The sequence below is a fragment of the Alnus glutinosa genome, chromosome 8 (assembly GCF_958979055.1).
Source record: "Alnus glutinosa chromosome 8, dhAlnGlut1.1, whole genome shotgun sequence".
Lineage (NCBI taxonomy): Eukaryota > Viridiplantae > Streptophyta > Magnoliopsida > Fagales > Betulaceae > Alnus > Alnus glutinosa.
In genome coordinates, this window is record NC_084893.1 from 8,678,308 (window position 1) to 8,685,002 (window position 6,695).

Below are 6,695 nucleotides of genomic sequence, written 5' to 3' on the forward strand. Positions count from 1 at the left end.
TGTAGCTAGGTCTAACCCAATCCTTTGGCTTTCAGGATTTGGTTGTTTACATGAGCTCTTCCTTATCCCGAGGCATCTGAGATTTGCTGATTTTGTGGAGTAGGACTCTCGGTTGGATAGAGAGGATCCCTGCACTTTCAGAACTCCCCAAGTCTTACGTGTACAAGGGTTCTTAGTTTCCTTAGGCCTTTTCACTGTTGGGCAATATCTGGACTCTTTTCTATGGGCCATCAAGCTTAGCCAGCCCAATTCCCAACAATTACCCCCCATTCCCAAGATTGACTTGTTTAGATAGTCGGACATCAGGAATCTTTTGTGCACTCGTGATCGAAGTTACCTTTGTCCTTTTTTACCGAGGGTGTAGTTTTAGACACCAAGTGCTTGCCGGGACCACAGTTGTTGGGGTGCCTAGCAAGTGGCGTAAATTTTACACCCCGAGTCATGGATCTATACTTGTGAAATTTTTATTCCCTGTCGGTCTGAGCCCAAGGCTGCGTCTTTCATGTTCTGTGTTCGGTATAACACTTTTAAACTAAAACAGTACACCTGGTGATGAAGAGCAAATGGCTTTCATATACCAAGATATGTTGAGGTTAAGGCTTTAGTCTTGAACCTTGATTGTGTCTCGAGAAGTGCTCCGATAAGCTATATTTCCAAGATGATTTGAGGTTAAGACTCGAGTATTGAACCTTAATTGTATCTCTGGGAGTGCTTTGAGGAGCTGTATTTTCGAGATGCTTTGAGGTTAACAGTTTAGTCTTAGAACCTTGATTATGTCTAGGAAAATGCTCCGTAAAGCTATGATTTTTGAGATATGATATGTGTTTTAAATGTACTCACAAGCGCACGAATCGTTTGCAATATAGTGTGTGCAAGTGCGAGGTCGAATCCACAGGAAAATGGTCAAATATTGGTGTCTTGTTTAATCAACCTTATTTTAACCTAGTTCCAAAGGTTTGAGAATTGATTCAAGAACAAAAGACTAAATAAATGAGATGAAATGAAATATGCAAATTAAAAGAAACTAAGACTAAGGAATCTACCAAACCAAATCCAACAACTCACACTCTTGGTTTCCACTTGAACACCCAAAGAACATTAAGCTTAGGGTGTCATTCAAGTTTCTCAACCATAAACCTTAGAACCATTAAATGAATCCAATTCAAAGATAAATCACAAAGAGTACCCATTTGAAATCAAATCATCCAATGTATCCATTTAGTGAATAAATCACAATGGATATCATCATTCAAACCAATAAAACAATGTATCCATCGGTTGAAATACATTAAATGTCCTATAACTACCAACAACCACATTAATTGCAAAAGATAAAGCATTTAAATGAATGAATCTTGAATAACACATATGATATATCATAAAATGTGCAAGTAGTATAACAAGAGTGCGAGTGTCATCAATAGAAAGGTTTCATCATCAACCTTAGTTGAGGTTACTAGCCTTCCATGACTAAGAACACCACAAGAAAATGAAGAACAAACATTGAAATAAAAGAAAAGCTTTACAAAGACAAATGTCTAAAGAAAAGAGCTACTGAAATCAACTACAAAATGCAAGAAATAAATTCTAGCTACTGTTCTCTGAACTCTCAAACAAGGAGGCATGGCTATAGCTTTTATAGAAGGAAATTAGGGCTAAAAACACATGTAAAATGACTCCTCTAACCTCCTATAGGGTTACTCTCTTGCTAGAGACAACTAATGTCACGAAACCAGCGTGTTCTGCTGCGAAAATCAGAGGGAGAACTGTTTTTTGTCATGGAGAAGCTCCTAATTGGGTGTTCTAGTGCGCTTCTACAAAAGTAAGTTCTAAAAAATTTCGATCGATCGATTTCGGGCAAAATTTGATCGATCGAATTTAAGTTCGATCGATCGAGTTCTTCAGAACTTCCAAATTTTCCAAGCAATTCCACATGAATTTTGTCATTCCTCACTTATTGACCTACAAAACATAAAAACTCAAAAACTAACCAAAGCATCAGAAAATAACAAGGCTAAAGGTCTAACTAATTTAAATCAAGGGGTCCAAATACACAATATTTGGCACTCATCAAGATACTTTGAGGTTAAGACTCTAGTGTTAGAACCTTGATCGTGTCTCGAAAAGTGCTTCAAAAAGCTGTATTTGCGAGGTTCTTTGAGGTTAAGAATCTAGTCTTAGAACCTTGATTGTGTCTCAAGAAGTGCTCCGAGAAGCTATATTTCTGAGATGCTTTGAGGTTAAGACTCTAGTCTTGAACCTTAATTGTGTCTCAGGAAGTGCTCCGAGAAGTTGTATTTCCAAGATGATTTGAGGTTAAAATTCTAGTCTTGAACCTTAATTGTGTCTCGGAAAGTACTTCGAAAAGCTGGATTCCGGAGATTTATAGTTTGAGGCACTGTTAGTGAGTGTGAGCGGGAAAGCTCAACATGTTACTTCGTCGGGAGTTCCGTGGAGGATTATGTCACGCCCCCGTTTTGGGATATAAGGGGATACGTGAACTTAAGCTTATAAATCATCCATATATATATATATATATATATATATATATATATATTCAGAAATAGCACAAGGCTATATATATTAGTAGTTCTTTAGTTGTTACAAAATGATGCCATGAATCTCAAAAAGAATTATACTATAGAATACAAAAGTTAGGTCGGTCCCTAACAGTCTAATGCTCTTAAGGGAGGAGTCTACGCCATCCATGAAGAAAGGACTCCGATCTATAGTGTTATCTGAAAAGTTTGTAGGGGAAATGGGTGAGTTTAACAACTCAGTAAGGGACACAACAAAATAAATGGCAGTATATATACAAAAATACAGGTTAGAATTTGAGCTATAAACAGTATACTCCCTTAAAACCTGGATAGAATTCAAGATAAGAATAGATAGAGAGGATGCAATTAGATCAAATGCACAATAATTCAATGTGTAAGTTTTATCCACCCTTGGCCCAATATCTGCTAATTAACCATGAGCGGCGCACGTTTGACTCGTCTCAAAATACGACTATGAGCCCATCCTGTCGTCACAGGGGAGAGTCGTACCGGGTGGGAACTTTCCTAGGTGAAGGCCACCCCAGCTGGTAGCGCACACCTTCGCGTAAACGTCATTTGGTATGTTTGCCATGCTACCCTATAAAACTGTGGAATAATCCAGATATCTATGAAATGGTGCCGCGAGGGTAAAACTGTGTACACGTGAAATATGTATTATGATATCAACCTTTGCTCATATGTAACATATGCCTTTGAGAACTATGATTTCATAACATATATTATGATGTCATCCTTTCCTCATATGTAACATATACCTTTGAGAACTATGATTTCATAATCCTTTGCTCATATGGTGCTCATGTAACAAATATAAGCTATGTATGATCACATGAGATTCCAATCACATTATATGATAAGAGTGTTATCATGACGAAAATATAAGTAGTATCAAAGCATGAAAGAGTTTTAGGAAATCCCCAACTTTTTTTCTTGAAAAAGTTTTTAATAAAATTTGTTGGGGGTTTTAAGGTTATGTTCCCTTACTTGGTGCTTTTTGAGTGCAACTAGTACCTCCTTCCTAGATTAGATCACAAGAATAGATTTAAAGGATATTCAAAAGATAGTCAGATTTGGTGCATAATATATTGAATTAGCTAAAAGACTACTGTATTTTCAGCAAGCATCAAACCAATGTTTTCCAAGATATTGTCATATATAAAAGAAAATCCCTATACTAACAACTTTAAATGATTTCTTAAGCTAAAAACTAGAGGACTTATGTGTATATATATCGGTAGGTTAACAGGTTTGTCGTGTAGACATTTTTTTTTTTCTTGTTCAATAAGTAAGATTAGAAATTTCATGTATGTGAAATACAGGAATCATCTAATTTTTCTTTATAGACATAACAAGCCAAAGGTAGCTACAGGTATAACTAGGAACAACCTAGAATATGCTATATTTTAAATTTTAAATTCAGGTATAGCTATTTAACTACAAATATATGAAAGAGTAAATGAATGAACTAGGCTTCTATAATTAGTTTTCATCAAGGTCAGTACCTATTAAATTATGGAGCATGACACAAATCAAAATCCATTTTTATCTTTAACTCAGATTGAAAATTTCCAACTTGGATATATTAAAATTTCAGATATAGTAAGCATTATTTCCCTAGTTAGAAACACCAGTAGATTTATACCTAACAATAGATCTTAGATTAACATGATCAGATTTTTGTAGCTCAAGTCAGTAGCAAAACACTAAAGTCAATCATTCTAATAAACCCTCAAAAACAGAAATTAAAGTAGTAGCTTTATCTAATCCTATTACAGAATTTCTTTAAAGAACTGAAAGGGTTTAACATAAGTATGAACATAGTTTTATCAAAAATCAATTAAGAATTCCATAGAAACTCTTTCTCTAACCTGTGTGCAATACTCCTAAATGCCCAAAGTACAACCATAATCAAACTAATCTATAACTCAAAAAAAAAAAAAAAAAAAAAAAAAAAAAAAAAAAAAAACCAACTGGCCACTAGTGATAATACGTCCAGGATACTTATCATTTAATCATCAAAATAACCCAAAAGTTTCCTCATGAGATCAACCAATACAAATCCACAGAATCAACACTCATACGGCTATAATTTGGAAAACACAAGAAATTAACTCAAAGTCACTATACTCCTTTAATTTTCTACAAGATCTTTCAATAATTCAACCCAAATCATATTACCCATTCGGTTTTCCTCTATGGTATATGTTCATCATTCCAGCAACCAATCAACCCATGAGATTAATAAACTAATCCAACTCAGAATCTAATCAAACTCAGAATCTAATCTCAAGAAAATTTTCTAAACAAGCAAACCTAGAATTTTCGGTACCCATCACTGGAATTTAAGCAACATTAAACAAAACCCAAAACACAATTTAACCAAGAATCAAGACCCACTTTGTTGTTCTACAAAAATCTCGAAACCAAACTCAGAAATTCTCAATCCCCCTTCGGTTCCTCTATCTGAAAAACAACCCAGAAATAGGTTTCACACCTATTCAGTTTTTCTACAAAGGAAATCCTCCCCCAAAATCAAATATTGCAGTAGATTCTACACCCATTCTGTTTTTCTAAAAACTTTCACTAAAACAAAATCCCCAAAAATCCTTCAACACCCATACCGTTTTGGCTTTAAACAAATCAAAATCAAACCAGAAATTAAGACCCAAAATTACAATACCCATTTAGAAAATCCCTCCAAAATCTTGCAACGTAATCCACACCCATTCGGCAATCAACAGAAAAGAAATTAAATATACCCAAAGAATTTCCGATACCCCATTTTGTTTTCTACAAAAACCCAACACCAATCAACCAAGAATCATATCCCAAAAGCTAGAGAAGAAGAAAACTTACCTTGAAGGAACCCAGACGTTTAAATCAGTCTCTTTTTCTCCTTTCTCTCCCGGTGAATCTCTCACTCTCTCGGTGCTCCTCTCGACTGGGTCTCTCTCTCACTCTCCTCTCTTTCTTCTTCTCTCGTTCTTTCTTTCTTTCTCTCGATCTCTCTCTTTGGTCTGCTGGTCTTCTCTTTCTAAAAAAACGCACGATTGATAGCTTGAGGAAGTGAAGAGGAGAGGGGCTTGGTTTGGTTTATATAAGAGGGAGGAGGAGATGGGCGTGGCTGTTTTCTTCTGATAACGTTAGGCATGACTGCAATGTCGCGTTGGTATTCTGCAACGTGTTATAGGATGGCTGAAAGGTGGCGATGGATTTTCTGTAACATGTAGGAGGAGGAGCTAAAATGTGGAAGATGGAGGAAGACACGTTGGGTTCGTCTACTGCTTAGAAATCTTCTAGAGACTTTCTTGTTTTGGACACGATTAGGTTCTGTTTTTAGAGGCTTCTCTTTTTTGTTGCCACGTGGGTGCTAGTGAATAATAGGTGGTTTAACTCATAGGCCTTTTTATGGCTCTAGCCAAATTGGATAAGAAGAAAAAAATGAGAGCCGAATAATTGGTCCGGATGAGAAGGCCATTACAACCTATGAGCCACATTAAATGAGGAATCTTATTTTATTTTTATTAGTGTCTTTTTAATTTTCAAAAATATTTCTTTGAGTTCTCATATAATAATAAAAATATTTTAAATTTTTCTGAGGTGTTATAGATTAGATGGGCTCGATAGGTCTCGAGGTGCTCGATCTATTGGATCTCTATTTCCATCGAACAGAGTCATGTAAGGGAACTTGAATTTATTTAAGAGGGGGAAATTCATCACCTGTCCCGTGAAAGGAAGGCCCACCACCGATTGTCTGTCAGGAATTTTCTACGCCATGTCCCTAACCATATGATCATAGTTGGCTTCTAGATCATTCATTTTGGTTGCAAAGTCTCTCACCCCTTTTGGGTTTTGACCTTCTTGGTTGTTAGTTTGATGGTCTCGAGTAGTCGCCTGATGTGAGCCCTACTCGGTTTCTCGGTGGTGCACTCTACTGTGCTGAATTTCCTCCGTGTCTTCAGTCTCTCTATCTTGACTTTCATTATCTTCTCCTTGGACAGGATCTTCCTACCTAGTATTCCTCGAGATCCGAAGCAGGAGTAGCTCGTTTTGTATAGCCATGGTATCCATGGTTTTGGATATCTGTAGAATTTGTTCTTCCAACTATGCGATCCATCCTTGAGGGTCATTGGA

The 6,695-nt window shown here is 36.3% G+C and overlaps 1 long non-coding RNA gene across 1 annotated transcript; it reads right to left on the reverse strand.

Annotated features, from left to right (window-relative positions):
* Nucleotides 1-1,349: 1,349 nt before the first annotated feature.
* Nucleotides 1,350-5,926, reverse strand: LOC133874757 (uncharacterized). The gene is made up of 3 exons (XR_009901368.1): nucleotides 5,418-5,926; nucleotides 2,185-2,738; nucleotides 1,350-1,962 (listed from the first exon to the last, which is right to left on the reverse strand). It is a non-coding gene; the product is annotated as an uncharacterized LOC133874757 (long non-coding RNA).
* Between the last annotated feature and the right edge of the window lie 769 nt (nucleotides 5,927-6,695).